This window comes from Sinohyriopsis cumingii, chromosome 18 (genome assembly GCF_028554795.1).
Source record: "Sinohyriopsis cumingii isolate HCF-2022 chromosome 18, ASM2855479v2, whole genome shotgun sequence".
Classification (NCBI taxonomy): domain Eukaryota; kingdom Metazoa; phylum Mollusca; class Bivalvia; order Unionida; family Unionidae; genus Sinohyriopsis; species Sinohyriopsis cumingii.
The window spans coordinates 67,837,257-67,855,269 of NC_142978.1; the positions used below are offsets into that span (position 1 = coordinate 67,837,257).

At 34.0% G+C, this 18,013-nt stretch overlaps 3 non-coding genes across 3 annotated transcripts; all 3 read left to right on the forward strand.

Moving 5' to 3' along the window:
- Positions 1–3,629: 3,629 nt before the first annotated feature.
- Positions 3,630–3,745, forward strand: LOC149776853 (U5 spliceosomal RNA). The gene has a single exon (XR_016416334.1). It is a non-coding gene; the product is annotated as a U5 spliceosomal RNA (small nuclear RNA).
- A 6,136-nt stretch (positions 3,746–9,881) lies between these two features.
- LOC149776854 (U5 spliceosomal RNA) lies at positions 9,882–9,997 on the forward strand. Its single transcript, XR_016416345.1, has one exon. It is a non-coding gene; the product is annotated as a U5 spliceosomal RNA (small nuclear RNA).
- Positions 9,998–16,137: 6,140 nt separating this feature from the next.
- Positions 16,138–16,253, forward strand: LOC149776855 (U5 spliceosomal RNA). The gene has a single exon (XR_016416356.1). It is a non-coding gene; the product is annotated as a U5 spliceosomal RNA (small nuclear RNA).
- The last annotated feature ends 1,760 nt before the right edge of the window (positions 16,254–18,013 follow it).

Here is an 18,013-nt window from a genome sequence, read left to right on the forward strand (position 1 = left end):
TGAGAGAGAATAACACCATTTTTCAGTAAGGTAGAGCCTCCCTAGAAACTGTATTTTCCTATCCCATTGTCACCTTTTGTAGTTATTGACATTGAAATGGAATGCATTTTTGCTATACAACATGGTAGTGGTCCCATCCGAACTTTAAATCTGAGTGCGCTATTACTTATACAAACAACTGCCTACGTACCTGACACAATATGTGGAACATAGCACCTGTCACTGTTTCTTTAGTGTCTACACCTATATGCATCTGGACAGGCATATTGCGGTTTGCTGCCAAAATCACTATGAGCTGTGTTGCTTCGCTACCCCTGGGAAAAATGATATCACTTGTACAGACTTAAGCTACCATTTGTTTTAAATACCATGTATTAGTCAACTTTGCTGTCTAAAATTTGTCAAACTGAATTTTAAAACTTGTAGGAAAATTTATATTTTCAATAAAATGTAGTTTTTAAAATTTAAATGTTTATTTAAATTTCCTTTATCAATAATTTCAAATTGTAAACATATTCTCAGAGAGGCCTTGTACATTCAGGTTTTCATTGCATTGAAAAATTTTTATAATTGAGGAAGATATAGCAAATTAAGTTTTGGTTTCTCAAGAGCACTTGGACCAAAACTTACACCCTGTGGAACACCAGCACTACACACTTTCTGAATGGTGTCACGTGTCTTGTTTGTAATAAAATTCAAAAAGACTTCATCTATAAAATTGAAATAGGTGTGGCATGCAAATATAAAAGTTTGACTAAAATTGGCCATAACAAATTGGGCCTGTCAGGAATCAGGTCACAATTAGTACATCCAGTTCAGTAACAATAGATGTAGTTCAAGTCTATTTTTAGAATATTTCTTCCTCTCATTTTGGTGGTGACAGAAGAGTTATATTTGTGCATTTTTTAGGGATTTAAGAAGTATTGAGAAACAAATGTAGAGGACATAGAGTAAAATTAATTGTGTTCTATGTCCTTATGGATCTGACCTTGTTCGATTTATTGACAAATGGAGTTTATCAGGAATATTATGTTCCCTGAATATTATTGGACCAGAAGTATGTTAGTTATCACGTCACTTTCTCGCATCATACCTTCTATTTTGTCCTCTTTATCTCACATGTATATGGTATGCATGTGTGTTTGGAAGTAAGTGACATTATCTTATGTTTATGAATTTAGCATTTGATGTGATGTTATTCAAATACATATATGTAGATGCACGTTTGCGTTTTAGACCAACAAGTAGATCTCCGCCTTTTCTTCTTTTTTCTCCCCTGACATTACCGGTAGTGTCAGAAAAAAACAAAAGAAGCGATGATCTACTTGCTGGTCTAGTTTGCGTGGAATATGTATGCAAATGTATGTACAAGTATTATATTTGCATATGGTCATCCAAAGTGTATCAATTTAGCGTTCATATATATACCAATCATGTGCTGCAAAATGGCATTAAACCCAGTAAAACCAATCTGAATAATCAATCCGCTAATAAAAAGAGGCGTGATCTAACGATTGTGGACTAGATGTATCAAAGTTTTGGAAATTAAGATCTGTTAAGTGTATATTTGAAACTCGTCTGCAGTAAAAACGCCCTGTGTACATACATGCACGAGTGTGTGTGTGTGTGTGTGTGTTTTGACTGAAAATCAAAGAACCGAAGGTACTGTAATATAAATTGCATTTGAAAGATGCAAGTTGTTTTTTCTTGTTATTGTTGGAAAATGGCGTCAAACTCACAACATCACGCTGAATCTGAGTAAACAGTGTGTGTGTGTGTGTGTGTGTGTGTGTGTGTGTGTGTCTAAAATCAACGAACCTAAAGCACCATAAGCTTACGTCCATGTGAAAGTGGCAACATGGTTGGGGTTTTTTGTTTGTTTGTTGTGATCTGTTCATTATTTTTTTCTCTACCTATGAGCATATGCCATGGTATTTTTCATCTTCGAACTAATTCTAAGAAATTAATAAATTCTTTGGGAAAGGCTTATTACATCGGCTTTACAATTTCATTAATGATCCAAGCTGCTCAGATTTGCTCCTTGAGGCATCTATCGAAACCAAATTAAAGCAAAACAGACGAAATAACATTAAGGATTTTTTTTTGACTATGGCTGCCTAAAAATAATTCAAAAAGAACAATCTTAAAACCATTCACATGTCACAGAGTAGCAGCAAGTTTTAATATACAGCTTTGGAGGCCTCGTATTTCTAGCTATTTTTATGTGTTTGTGATTGAAAATCTCTAACGAAATCTGAGTTGTTACTTACATAAACTTTGTATTACTATTATTTTTGATGGATAGTAACACAGGCTGCATTCATTTAAACTCAAAACATACAAATCTATGAAAACGGCATGACACGTTTCCGACAGAAAATAATTTTCAATGCTGGCGATGTATCACAGCAGGTGACATATCTTAAAAGAAATGAAGAATTTACACGTAAGTATTAAGGTTTTAAATGCTAATTTTAAACTACATGGAATTAAACGGGAACCCGGATGGCCGAGTGTTCTAAAGCGCTCGACTTTACCAATCACTGCCATCTCATCTCGATCCACGTGGTTCGGGTCTCGGGGTCGGTCTATGTGTGTATATGAGAAAGGTTGCCATTAGCCTCTCGTGAGTCGGTGGCTCTTATCGAGGTTTTCTCCAGTTTCTTATGCCACTATTTATACTGGCCGCCATGTATAGCCTATCACGTGCTGAAAAATGGCGTTATTCCCACAACAACAACATGGGAATATGTTATGCGCCTTTTTTGCGAGTTGGATCTAACAGAGAAGCAGTTTTAGCAGTAGGAAGAGAAACTCATTGATGCTCATTTTACAAAGAGTTTTCAATTTAATTTTCCTGAAATCTATACCTCAAAAGCCGAAATCTAAGCTGCGTACCACTACCGAAACGAGAGAGGAAACAATGCTCTAAATATAGACTGGGACTACTTTTGTTGGTACTGATCCGGAAGTAATAATTGCGACTCAATTTCATTAACGGCAGCCTAAACATGTCTGAATCTTTACTTAACCATGTGTGGACCACCTATTGGAATTGTACCAAACGCAATAAAGACAGTTAATGGTCTAAGCTTGGTATAACATACCCTAGTTTGCTAGTACATATGCCAGGTTTAAGGTCTACATTGCTCTCCTCGGAGAAGACAGATGATATCCCAAACATCTGAAACATCCACACGTTGCATTAATCTAAAATGGAATTTTTTTTCTTCAAGTAAATTTTGATTTCCTATACGAATAAAACACCTGTTATTTTTTTCCAAATTAGTAATCTTTTCCTGATGTATAAATAGGTAGTTATAATCCATCTCGATAACTCGAACATCTAACGAATGTGGATTACATCCCTTTTACTGTCAAATTAACTTCCCCTGCCTTTTCCACGACAAGAAATATAGAAATATTAATTAGTATCCTTTCTACCAGTATAAAGAAAATAAATGGGTTTCACTGAAATTCAAAATAGCCAATAGCAAAATGACACTGTATATTGAAAACTATGACCCTTTTGGATCTTTGTAGACATCACCATTCCACTATCGTCTTTACAAAAGCATTTGGAAAGTTCAAACTATTTCTCTTCAAAATAAAGCGTGAAAGTATAATGATTACTCTGGTTTCTCTTCACATCGTATTAATCTTTCGCCTTTTACTAAAGATTACCGTGGAGAGGAACATTTAATGAGTCTATAGACCATTCTTTGAAGCCTCACTTTGGTGAGGTACCAATTCAATTAAAGTAAACCTCCAGTTCAAATTTAGCATTTTGTTCAATTTTCTTCTAACCAGATCCAAATGGAAGATAGTAACCGATGATTATATAATCAGGTCTCAGTACTTCCAGTTCGGTACTCACAAAGGTAGTTCTAGTCTATTGTTAGAACATTTATTCCTCTCTCATTGTCATGGTGATAGAAGAGTTATATTTATGCGATTTTGATAGGGATTTAAAGGTCATTGTTTATTCTTGAGAATATGAGCTCAGGTGTGGTTTTCCATGTGTATTTCGGCGATAGTGCATAGTCAGTAATAAGGCCATGGTGATGATCCGGAAGTGAAATATGTGTTCTGTTTACATACTGCTCTGTTGACAGTCCAGCCTCTCAAAAAAACCTTTGGCAAGAACTTCACCGTGAAGGTATTTTTAGATTAACATATGATTTGTACTGATTGTCACACAGTGGAAATGTCAGTCTCGAGAACCAAATGTAGAGAACATATAACAAAATTAATTGTGCTATGTCCTGTCAGTGCAGTATTTGAGTAAAGATTAAACTGGTATTAAATCTTCATTATTAATGAACGACACATGAAATTTCAATATGTTATGTATATTGACTTTGAAAAACAGTAGAATGAAATTAGAAATAAAAAGTTAAGTTTTATTTTGAAAAATTTAAATGAAATTTAAAAAGAAATATAAAAGATTAAAAAATGTACTCCAAAATATATAATATTTGTTGAAATGATATTAAATGATATCAGCATGTAGATATTCCTACACCATATATAAGTTCCAATGTTGGATATTTGTCAAATTTTGTCAGAGAAAATATCTTTGTAAGTCAAAATGAGACCATCATTTAAAATACACGAAGACAAAATTCCAATTTGTATTGGTCATTCAAAGTATTTATTAGGGGTCCAAGCAGTTAATTTATGTGTTTATCATGGGGTCACTTCCTGAGTAACACATATCTGCTTGTATGGCCTTCAGTAATTTTTTACAAACATAGTTATAGGGTATTTAGTGAGAGGACAGAGACGAAAACTTTATACTAGAACCTAGTCAAGTTCTCTACTAAATCATTTTAAACCGTCCCAGAATGAAATACAGTTCAAAGGGATAAAATATACTTTCCCCATGTATATTACCCTTGGATGTAAGAAAACAGCAAAATAATATAAGTTGAACACAAAATGCATTCCATTGTATTGTTCAGTTTGGTTACGATATTGATTGGTGTAGTGCAGCATTGTGGCCTATATGATGTTATGGGAATGCTGATGATCCATCTTGCTTTATGCATTATTAATTACTAATAATATTTGTTAACTGACATTCTAAAGATTGCATAAGAAATATTCAAACAGATTATTTGAATTTAACTTTGTACAACTGATTTTGCGATAGCTACATATCCCACATGAACAAATATTCATATATTTTAGAATGTTTGGGATCAAACGTTTACATTCAGTACATCATATAGGCTGACATTGTACATACAGTGAATCTGTAAGGCCCATTTCTGGCTGTGTGCGCTGAAAATATCCCAAAATGTTATTTTCATCATGAGTAGGCCTATGTATGATAACATATTTCAATTTAGTACTATGACAGTGTGCAGTATTGTAGCATCAGCTGATATCTGATTCCATTGAATCATTGAGTTTAATAATTGGTAACCAACACTCTTAATGATAAATGTTGAAACAGATCATTTGAATTTTGTTTGCACGTTTGATCTTAAGAAGTACATTGTATATGTCCCACATATGTAAATGTCCATCCTGGTTTTCACGTTTTGGGGATCAGAATTTCACATTTAGTTGACGATATAGGATTTATTGGTATATATAGTTGATCTGTGTGGCCACATTTTGCTGTATTCATCTGCAATATCCAAAATTGTTATTTCCCTCATGAATAAGATTGCTTATAGTCATATATTTTAATTTAGTACATTGTCGCTTGACTTTCCTGTATACTGGTATGTACTAATGTTTGCACCAATGATCAAACCTCACCGCCCCAACATTACCTTAAACTTTATGATACATAGTCTACCTGTTTTGTTATTTAACCTGTAAATGGCTAAATATGCTTCTAGAAACCCCATATATTTTTAGGATGAATTTATCACTTTAATACATGATCATCGCTTCACCTTTTTGAGTGTCAGTCTGTCATGTTTAATATTTTTCCCATGCTTGCAACCTTAATGTTATTTTGAAATCACCATATCGAACACATTTTAAATTCACTTACCTACATCTTACTGTTTTCTAGAATCAAGTGAGACATGTTATATCTTTTCAGGTCTAACATTGTATCTGGAACAAAATGTTAGAGTTGGATCAGTTTGGAAGCTCTCCAGTAGTCCGGTGGTGATAGCAAGGTTTCATAAGGACATGTGAAGTGTACTGTCATAAGTGACCATGATTAGTTCATATCACCACACTGATATATAGCACCACAAAGACATGGCTTAGGTCTTCATGAGAGAGAATAACACCATTTTTCAGTAAGGTAGAGCCTCCCTAGAAACTGTATTTTCCTATCCCATTGTCACCTTTTGTAGTTATTGACATTGAAATGGAATGCATTTTTGCTATACAACATGGTAGTGGTCCCATCCGAACTTTAAATCTGAGTGCGCTATTACTTATACAAACAACTGCCTACGTACCTGACACAATATGTGGAACATAGCACCTGTCACTGTTTCTTTAGTGTCTACACCTATATGCATCTGGACAGGCATATTGCGGTTTGCTGCCAAAATCACTATGAGCTGTGTTGCTTCGCTACCCCTGGGAAAAATGATATCACTTGTACAGACTTAAGCTACCATTTGTTTTAAATACCATGTATTAGTCAACTTTGCTGTCTAAAATTTGTCAAACTGAATTTTAAAACTTGTAGGAAAATTTATATTTTCAATAAAATGTAGTTTTTAAAATTTAAATGTTTATTTAAATTTCCTTTATCAATAATTTCAAATTGTAAACATATTCTCAGAGAGGCCTTGTACATTCAGGTTTTCATTGCATTGAAAAATTTTTATAATTGAGGAAGATATAGCAAATTAAGTTTTGGTTTCTCAAGAGCACTTGGACCAAAACTTACACCCTGTGGAACACCAGCACTACACACTTTCTGAATGGTGTCACGTGTCTTGTTTGTAATAAAATTCAAAAAGACTTCATCTATAAAATTGAAATAGGTGTGGCATGCAAATATAAAAGTTTGACTAAAATTGGCCATAACAAATTGGGCCTGTCAGGAATCAGGTCACAATTAGTACATCCAGTTCAGTAACAATAGATGTAGTTCAAGTCTATTTTTAGAATATTTCTTCCTCTCATTTTGGTGGTGACAGAAGAGTTATATTTGTGCATTTTTTAGGGATTTAAGAAGTATTGAGAAACAAATGTAGAGGACATAGAGTAAAATTAATTGTGTTCTATGTCCTTATGGATCTGACCTTGTTCGATTTATTGACAAATGGAGTTTATCAGGAATATTATGTTCCCTGAATATTATTGGACCAGAAGTATGTTAGTTATCACGTCACTTTCTCGCATCATACCTTCTATTTTGTCCTCTTTATCTCACATGTATATGGTATGCATGTGTGTTTGGAAGTAAGTGACATTATCTTATGTTTATGAATTTAGCATTTGATGTGATGTTATTCAAATACATATATGTAGATGCACGTTTGCGTTTTAGACCAACAAGTAGATCTCCGCCTTTTCTTCTTTTTTCTCCCCTGACATTACCGGTAGTGTCAGAAAAAAACAAAAGAAGCGATGATCTACTTGCTGGTCTAGTTTGCGTGGAATATGTATGCAAATGTATGTACAAGTATTATATTTGCATATGGTCATCCAAAGTGTATCAATTTAGCGTTCATATATATACCAATCATGTGCTGCAAAATGGCATTAAACCCAGTAAAACCAATCTGAATAATCAATCCGCTAATAAAAAGAGGCGTGATCTAACGATTGTGGACTAGATGTATCAAAGTTTTGGAAATTAAGATCTGTTAAGTGTATATTTGAAACTCGTCTGCAGTAAAAACGCCCTGTGTACATACATGCACGAGTGTGTGTGTGTGTGTGTGTGTTTTGACTGAAAATCAAAGAACCGAAGGTACTGTAATATAAATTGCATTTGAAAGATGCAAGTTGTTTTTTCTTGTTATTGTTGGAAAATGGCGTCAAACTCACAACATCACGCTGAATCTGAGTAAACAGTGTGTGTGTGTGTGTGTGTGTGTGTGTGTGTGTGTGTGTGTGTGTCTAAAATCAACGAACCTAAAGCACCATAAGCTTACGTCCATGTGAAAGTGGCAACATGGTTGGGGTTTTTTGTTTGTTTGTTGTGATCTGTTCATTATTTTTTTCTCTACCTATGAGCATATGCCATGGTATTTTTCATCTTCGAACTAATTCTAAGAAATTAATAAATTCTTTGGGAAAGGCTTATTACATCGGCTTTACAATTTCATTAATGATCCAAGCTGCTCAGATTTGCTCCTTGAGGCATCTATCGAAACCAAATTAAAGCAAAACAGACGAAATAACATTAAGGATTTTTTTTTGACTATGGCTGCCTAAAAATAATTCAAAAAGAACAATCTTAAAACCATTCACATGTCACAGAGTAGCAGCAAGTTTTAATATACAGCTTTGGAGGCCTCGTATTTCTAGCTATTTTTATGTGTTTGTGATTGAAAATCTCTAACGAAATCTGAGTTGTTACTTACATAAACTTTGTATTACTATTATTTTTGATGGATAGTAACACAGGCTGCATTCATTTAAACTCAAAACATACAAATCTATGAAAACGGCATGACACGTTTCCGACAGAAAATAATTTTCAATGCTGGCGATGTATCACAGCAGGTGACATATCTTAAAAGAAATGAAGAATTTACACGTAAGTATTAAGGTTTTAAATGCTAATTTTAAACTACATGGAATTAAACGGGAACCCGGATGGCCGAGTGTTCTAAAGCGCTCGACTTTACCAATCACTGCCATCTCATCTCGATCCACGTGGTTCGGGTCTCGGGGTCGGTCTATGTGTGTATATGAGAAAGGTTGCCATTAGCCTCTCGTGAGTCGGTGGCTCTTATCGAGGTTTTCTCCAGTTTCTTATGCCACTATTTATACTGGCCGCCATGTATAGCCTATCACGTGCTGAAAAATGGCGTTATTCCCACAACAACAACATGGGAATATGTTATGCGCCTTTTTTGCGAGTTGGATCTAACAGAGAAGCAGTTTTAGCAGTAGGAAGAGAAACTCATTGATGCTCATTTTACAAAGAGTTTTCAATTTAATTTTCCTGAAATCTATACCTCAAAAGCCGAAATCTAAGCTGCGTACCACTACCGAAACGAGAGAGGAAACAATGCTCTAAATATAGACTGGGACTACTTTTGTTGGTACTGATCCGGAAGTAATAATTGCGACTCAATTTCATTAACGGCAGCCTAAACATGTCTGAATCTTTACTTAACCATGTGTGGACCACCTATTGGAATTGTACCAAACGCAATAAAGACAGTTAATGGTCTAAGCTTGGTATAACATACCCTAGTTTGCTAGTACATATGCCAGGTTTAAGGTCTACATTGCTCTCCTCGGAGAAGACAGATGATATCCCAAACATCTGAAACATCCACACGTTGCATTAATCTAAAATGGAATTTTTTTTCTTCAAGTAAATTTTGATTTCCTATACGAATAAAACACCTGTTATTTTTTTCCAAATTAGTAATCTTTTCCTGATGTATAAATAGGTAGTTATAATCCATCTCGATAACTCGAACATCTAACGAATGTGGATTACATCCCTTTTACTGTCAAATTAACTTCCCCTGCCTTTTCCACGACAAGAAATATAGAAATATTAATTAGTATCCTTTCTACCAGTATAAAGAAAATAAATGGGTTTCACTGAAATTCAAAATAGCCAATAGCAAAATGACACTGTATATTGAAAACTATGACCCTTTTGGATCTTTGTAGACATCACCATTCCACTATCGTCTTTACAAAAGCATTTGGAAAGTTCAAACTATTTCTCTTCAAAATAAAGCGTGAAAGTATAATGATTACTCTGGTTTCTCTTCACATCGTATTAATCTTTCGCCTTTTACTAAAGATTACCGTGGAGAGGAACATTTAATGAGTCTATAGACCATTCTTTGAAGCCTCACTTTGGTGAGGTACCAATTCAATTAAAGTAAACCTCCAGTTCAAATTTAGCATTTTGTTCAATTTTCTTCTAACCAGATCCAAATGGAAGATAGTAACCGATGATTATATAATCAGGTCTCAGTACTTCCAGTTCGGTACTCACAAAGGTAGTTCTAGTCTATTGTTAGAACATTTATTCCTCTCTCATTGTCATGGTGATAGAAGAGTTATATTTATGCGATTTTGATAGGGATTTAAAGGTCATTGTTTATTCTTGAGAATATGAGCTCAGGTGTGGTTTTCCATGTGTATTTCGGCGATAGTGCATAGTCAGTAATAAGGCCATGGTGATGATCCGGAAGTGAAATATGTGTTCTGTTTACATACTGCTCTGTTGACAGTCCAGCCTCTCAAAAAAACCTTTGGCAAGAACTTCACCGTGAAGGTATTTTTAGATTAACATATGATTTGTACTGATTGTCACACAGTGGAAATGTCAGTCTCGAGAACCAAATGTAGAGAACATATAACAAAATTAATTGTGCTATGTCCTGTCAGTGCAGTATTTGAGTAAAGATTAAACTGGTATTAAATCTTCATTATTAATGAACGACACATGAAATTTCAATATGTTATGTATATTGACTTTGAAAAACAGTAGAATGAAATTAGAAATAAAAAGTTAAGTTTTATTTTGAAAAATTTAAATGAAATTTAAAAAGAAATATAAAAGATTAAAAAATGTACTCCAAAATATATAATATTTGTTGAAATGATATTAAATGATATCAGCATGTAGATATTCCTACACCATATATAAGTTCCAATGTTGGATATTTGTCAAATTTTGTCAGAGAAAATATCTTTGTAAGTCAAAATGAGACCATCATTTAAAATACACGAAGACAAAATTCCAATTTGTATTGGTCATTCAAAGTATTTATTAGGGGTCCAAGCAGTTAATTTATGTGTTTATCATGGGGTCACTTCCTGAGTAACACATATCTGCTTGTATGGCCTTCAGTAATTTTTTACAAACATAGTTATAGGGTATTTAGTGAGAGGACAGAGACGAAAACTTTATACTAGAACCTAGTCAAGTTCTCTACTAAATCATTTTAAACCGTCCCAGAATGAAATACAGTTCAAAGGGATAAAATATACTTTCCCCATGTATATTACCCTTGGATGTAAGAAAACAGCAAAATAATATAAGTTGAACACAAAATGCATTCCATTGTATTGTTCAGTTTGGTTACGATATTGATTGGTGTAGTGCAGCATTGTGGCCTATATGATGTTATGGGAATGCTGATGATCCATCTTGCTTTATGCATTATTAATTACTAATAATATTTGTTAACTGACATTCTAAAGATTGCATAAGAAATATTCAAACAGATTATTTGAATTTAACTTTGTACAACTGATTTTGCGATAGCTACATATCCCACATGAACAAATATTCATATATTTTAGAATGTTTGGGATCAAACGTTTACATTCAGTACATCATATAGGCTGACATTGTACATACAGTGAATCTGTAAGGCCCATTTCTGGCTGTGTGCGCTGAAAATATCCCAAAATGTTATTTTCATCATGAGTAGGCCTATGTATGATAACATATTTCAATTTAGTACTATGACAGTGTGCAGTATTGTAGCATCAGCTGATATCTGATTCCATTGAATCATTGAGTTTAATAATTGGTAACCAACACTCTTAATGATAAATGTTGAAACAGATCATTTGAATTTTGTTTGCACGTTTGATCTTAAGAAGTACATTGTATATGTCCCACATATGTAAATGTCCATCCTGGTTTTCACGTTTTGGGGATCAGAATTTCACATTTAGTTGACGATATAGGATTTATTGGTATATATAGTTGATCTGTGTGGCCACATTTTGCTGTATTCATCTGCAATATCCAAAATTGTTATTTCCCTCATGAATAAGATTGCTTATAGTCATATATTTTAATTTAGTACATTGTCGCTTGACTTTCCTGTATACTGGTATGTACTAATGTTTGCACCAATGATCAAACCTCACCGCCCCAACATTACCTTAAACTTTATGATACATAGTCTACCTGTTTTGTTATTTAACCTGTAAATGGCTAAATATGCTTCTAGAAACCCCATATATTTTTAGGATGAATTTATCACTTTAATACATGATCATCGCTTCACCTTTTTGAGTGTCAGTCTGTCATGTTTAATATTTTTCCCATGCTTGCAACCTTAATGTTATTTTGAAATCACCATATCGAACACATTTTAAATTCACTTACCTACATCTTACTGTTTTCTAGAATCAAGTGAGACATGTTATATCTTTTCAGGTCTAACATTGTATCTGGAACAAAATGTTAGAGTTGGATCAGTTTGGAAGCTCTCCAGTAGTCCGGTGGTGATAGCAAGGTTTCATAAGGACATGTGAAGTGTACTGTCATAAGTGACCATGATTAGTTCATATCACCACACTGATATATAGCACCACAAAGACATGGCTTAGGTCTTCATGAGAGAGAATAACACCATTTTTCAGTAAGGTAGAGCCTCCCTAGAAACTGTATTTTCCTATCCCATTGTCACCTTTTGTAGTTATTGACATTGAAATGGAATGCATTTTTGCTATACAACATGGTAGTGGTCCCATCCGAACTTTAAATCTGAGTGCGCTATTACTTATACAAACAACTGCCTACGTACCTGACACAATATGTGGAACATAGCACCTGTCACTGTTTCTTTAGTGTCTACACCTATATGCATCTGGACAGGCATATTGCGGTTTGCTGCCAAAATCACTATGAGCTGTGTTGCTTCGCTACCCCTGGGAAAAATGATATCACTTGTACAGACTTAAGCTACCATTTGTTTTAAATACCATGTATTAGTCAACTTTGCTGTCTAAAATTTGTCAAACTGAATTTTAAAACTTGTAGGAAAATTTATATTTTCAATAAAATGTAGTTTTTAAAATTTAAATGTTTATTTAAATTTCCTTTATCAATAATTTCAAATTGTAAACATATTCTCAGAGAGGCCTTGTACATTCAGGTTTTCATTGCATTGAAAAATTTTTATAATTGAGGAAGATATAGCAAATTAAGTTTTGGTTTCTCAAGAGCACTTGGACCAAAACTTACACCCTGTGGAACACCAGCACTACACACTTTCTGAATGGTGTCACGTGTCTTGTTTGTAATAAAATTCAAAAAGACTTCATCTATAAAATTGAAATAGGTGTGGCATGCAAATATAAAAGTTTGACTAAAATTGGCCATAACAAATTGGGCCTGTCAGGAATCAGGTCACAATTAGTACATCCAGTTCAGTAACAATAGATGTAGTTCAAGTCTATTTTTAGAATATTTCTTCCTCTCATTTTGGTGGTGACAGAAGAGTTATATTTGTGCATTTTTTAGGGATTTAAGAAGTATTGAGAAACAAATGTAGAGGACATAGAGTAAAATTAATTGTGTTCTATGTCCTTATGGATCTGACCTTGTTCGATTTATTGACAAATGGAGTTTATCAGGAATATTATGTTCCCTGAATATTATTGGACCAGAAGTATGTTAGTTATCACGTCACTTTCTCGCATCATACCTTCTATTTTGTCCTCTTTATCTCACATGTATATGGTATGCATGTGTGTTTGGAAGTAAGTGACATTATCTTATGTTTATGAATTTAGCATTTGATGTGATGTTATTCAAATACATATATGTAGATGCACGTTTGCGTTTTAGACCAACAAGTAGATCTCCGCCTTTTCTTCTTTTTTCTCCCCTGACATTACCGGTAGTGTCAGAAAAAAACAAAAGAAGCGATGATCTACTTGCTGGTCTAGTTTGCGTGGAATATGTATGCAAATGTATGTACAAGTATTATATTTGCATATGGTCATCCAAAGTGTATCAATTTAGCGTTCATATATATACCAATCATGTGCTGCAAAATGGCATTAAACCCAGTAAAACCAATCTGAATAATCAATCCGCTAATAAAAAGAGGCGTGATCTAACGATTGTGGACTAGATGTATCAAAGTTTTGGAAATTAAGATCTGTTAAGTGTATATTTGAAACTCGTCTGCAGTAAAAACGCCCTGTGTACATACATGCACGAGTGTGTGTGTGTGTGTGTGTGTTTTGACTGAAAATCAAAGAACCGAAGGTACTGTAATATAAATTGCATTTGAAAGATGCAAGTTGTTTTTTCTTGTTATTGTTGGAAAATGGCGTCAAACTCACAACATCACGCTGAATCTGAGTAAACAGTGTGTGTGTGTGTGTGTGTGTGTGTGTGTGTGTGTGTGTGTGTGTGTGTCTAAAATCAACGAACCTAAAGCACCATAAGCTTACGTCCATGTGAAAGTGGCAACATGGTTGGGGTTTTTTGTTTGTTTGTTGTGATCTGTTCATTATTTTTTTCTCTACCTATGAGCATATGCCATGGTATTTTTCATCTTCGAACTAATTCTAAGAAATTAATAAATTCTTTGGGAAAGGCTTATTACATCGGCTTTACAATTTCATTAATGATCCAAGCTGCTCAGATTTGCTCCTTGAGGCATCTATCGAAACCAAATTAAAGCAAAACAGACGAAATAACATTAAGGATTTTTTTTTGACTATGGCTGCCTAAAAATAATTCAAAAAGAACAATCTTAAAACCATTCACATGTCACAGAGTAGCAGCAAGTTTTAATATACAGCTTTGGAGGCCTCGTATTTCTAGCTATTTTTATGTGTTTGTGATTGAAAATCTCTAACGAAATCTGAGTTGTTACTTACATAAACTTTGTATTACTATTATTTTTGATGGATAGTAACACAGGCTGCATTCATTTAAACTCAAAACATACAAATCTATGAAAACGGCATGACACGTTTCCGACAGAAAATAATTTTCAATGCTGGCGATGTATCACAGCAGGTGACATATCTTAAAAGAAATGAAGAATTTACACGTAAGTATTAAGGTTTTAAATGCTAATTTTAAACTACATGGAATTAAACGGGAACCCGGATGGCCGAGTGTTCTAAAGCGCTCGACTTTACCAATCACTGCCATCTCATCTCGATCCACGTGGTTCGGGTCTCGGGGTCGGTCTATGTGTGTATATGAGAAAGGTTGCCATTAGCCTCTCGTGAGTCGGTGGCTCTTATCGAGGTTTTCTCCAGTTTCTTATGCCACTATTTATACTGGCCGCCATGTATAGCCTATCACGTGCTGAAAAATGGCGTTATTCCCACAACAACAACATGGGAATATGTTATGCGCCTTTTTTGCGAGTTGGATCTAACAGAGAAGCAGTTTTAGCAGTAGGAAGAGAAACTCATTGATGCTCATTTTACAAAGAGTTTTCAATTTAATTTTCCTGAAATCTATACCTCAAAAGCCGAAATCTAAGCTGCGTACCACTACCGAAACGAGAGAGGAAACAATGCTCTAAATATAGACTGGGACTACTTTTGTTGGTACTGATCCGGAAGTAATAATTGCGACTCAATTTCATTAACGGCAGCCTAAACATGTCTGAATCTTTACTTAACCATGTGTGGACCACCTATTGGAATTGTACCAAACGCAATAAAGACAGTTAATGGTCTAAGCTTGGTATAACATACCCTAGTTTGCTAGTACATATGCCAGGTTTAAGGTCTACATTGCTCTCCTCGGAGAAGACAGATGATATCCCAAACATCTGAAACATCCACACGTTGCATTAATCTAAAATGGAATTTTTTTTCTTCAAGTAAATTTTGATTTCCTATACGAATAAAACACCTGTTATTTTTTTCCAAATTAGTAATCTTTTCCTGATGTATAAATAGGTAGTTATAATCCATCTCGATAACTCGAACATCTAACGAATGTGGATTACATCCCTTTTACTGTCAAATTAACTTCCCCTGCCTTTTCCACGACAAGAAATATAGAAATATTAATTAGTATCCTTTCCACCAGTATAAAGAAAATAAATGGGTTTCACTGAAATTCAAAATAGCCAATAGCAAAATGACACTGTATATTGAAAACTATGACCCTTTTGGATCTTTGTAGACATCACCATTCCACTATCGTCTTTACAAAAGCATTTGGAAAGTTCAAACTATTTCTCTTCAAAATAAAGCGTGAAAGTATAATGATTACTCTGGTTTCTCTTCACATCGTATTAATCTTTCGCCTTTTACTAAAGATTACCGTGGAGAGGAACATTTAATGAGTCTATAGACCATTCTTTGAAGCCTCACTTTGGTGAGGTACCAATTCAATTAAAGTAAACCTCCAGTTCAAATTTAGCATTTTGTTCAATTTTCTTCTAACCAGATCCAAATGGAAGATAGTAACCGATGATTATATAATCAGGTCTCAGTACTTCCAGTTCGGTACTCACAAAGGTAGTTCTAGTCTATTGTTAGAACATTTATTCCTCTCTCATTGTCATGGTGATAGAAGAGTTATATTTATGCGATTTTGATAGGGATTTAAAGGTCATTGTTTATTCTTGAGAATATGAGCTCAGGTGTGGTTTTCCATGTGTATTTCGGCGATAGTGCATAGTCAGTAATAAGGCCATGGTGATGATCCGGAAGTGAAATATGTGTTCTGTTTACATACTGCTCTGTTGACAGTCCAGCCTCTCAAAAAAACCTTTGGCAAGAACTTCACCGTGAAGGTATTTTTAGATTAACATATGATTTGTACTGATTGTCACACAGTGGAAATGTCAGTCTCGAGAACCAAATGTAGAGAACATATAACAAAATTAATTGTGCTATGTCCTGTCAGTGCAGTATTTGAGTAAAGATTAAACTGGTATTAAATCTTCATTATTAATGAACGACACATGAAATTTCAATATGTTATGTATATTGACTTTGAAAAACAGTAGAATGAAATTAGAAATAAAAAGTTAAGTTTTATTTTGAAAAATTTAAATGAAATTTAAAAAGAAATATAAAAGATTAAAAAATGTACTCCAAAATATATAATATTTGTTGAAATGATATTAAATGATATCAGCATGTAGATATTCCTACACCATATATAAGTTCCAATGTTGGATATTTGTCAAATTTTGTCAGAGAAAATATCTTTGTAAGTCAAAATGAGACCATCATTTAAAATACACGAAGACAAAATTCCAATTTGTATTGGTCATTCAAAGTATTTATTAGGGGTCCAAGCAGTTAATTTATGTGTTTATCATGGGGTCACTTCCTGAGTAACACATATCTGCTTGTATGGCCTTCAGTAATTTTTTACAAACATAGTTATAGGGTATTTAGTGAGAGGACAGAGACGAAAACTTTATACTAGAACCTAGTCAAGTTCTCTACTAAATCATTTTAAACCGTCCCAGAATGAAATACAGTTCAAAGGGATAAAATATACTTTCCCCATGTATATTACCCTTGGATGTAAGAAAACAGCAAAATAATATAAGTTGAACACAAAATGCATTCCATTGTATTGTTCAGTTTGGTTACGATATTGATTGGTGTAGTGCAGCATTGTGGCCTATATGATGTTATGGGAATGCTGATGATCCATCTTGCTTTATGCATTATTAATTACTAATAATATTTGTTAACTGACATTCTAAAGATTGCATAAGAAATATTCAAACAGATTATTTGAATTTAACTTTGTACAACTGATTTTGCGATAGCTACATATCCCACATGAACAAATATTCATATATTTTAGAATGTTTGGGATCAAACGTTTACATTCAGTACATCATATAGGCTGACATTGTACATACAGTGAATCTGTAAGGCCCATTTCTGGCTGTGTGCGCTGAAAATATCCCAAAATGTTATTTTCATCATGAGTAGGCCTATGTATGATAACATATTTCAATTTAGTACTATGACAGTGTGCAGTATTGTAGCATCAGCTGATATCTGATTCCATTGAATCATTGAGTTTAATAATTGGTAACCAACACTCTTAATGATAAATGTTGAAACAGATCATTTGAATTTTGTTTGCACGTTTGATCTTAAGAAGTACATT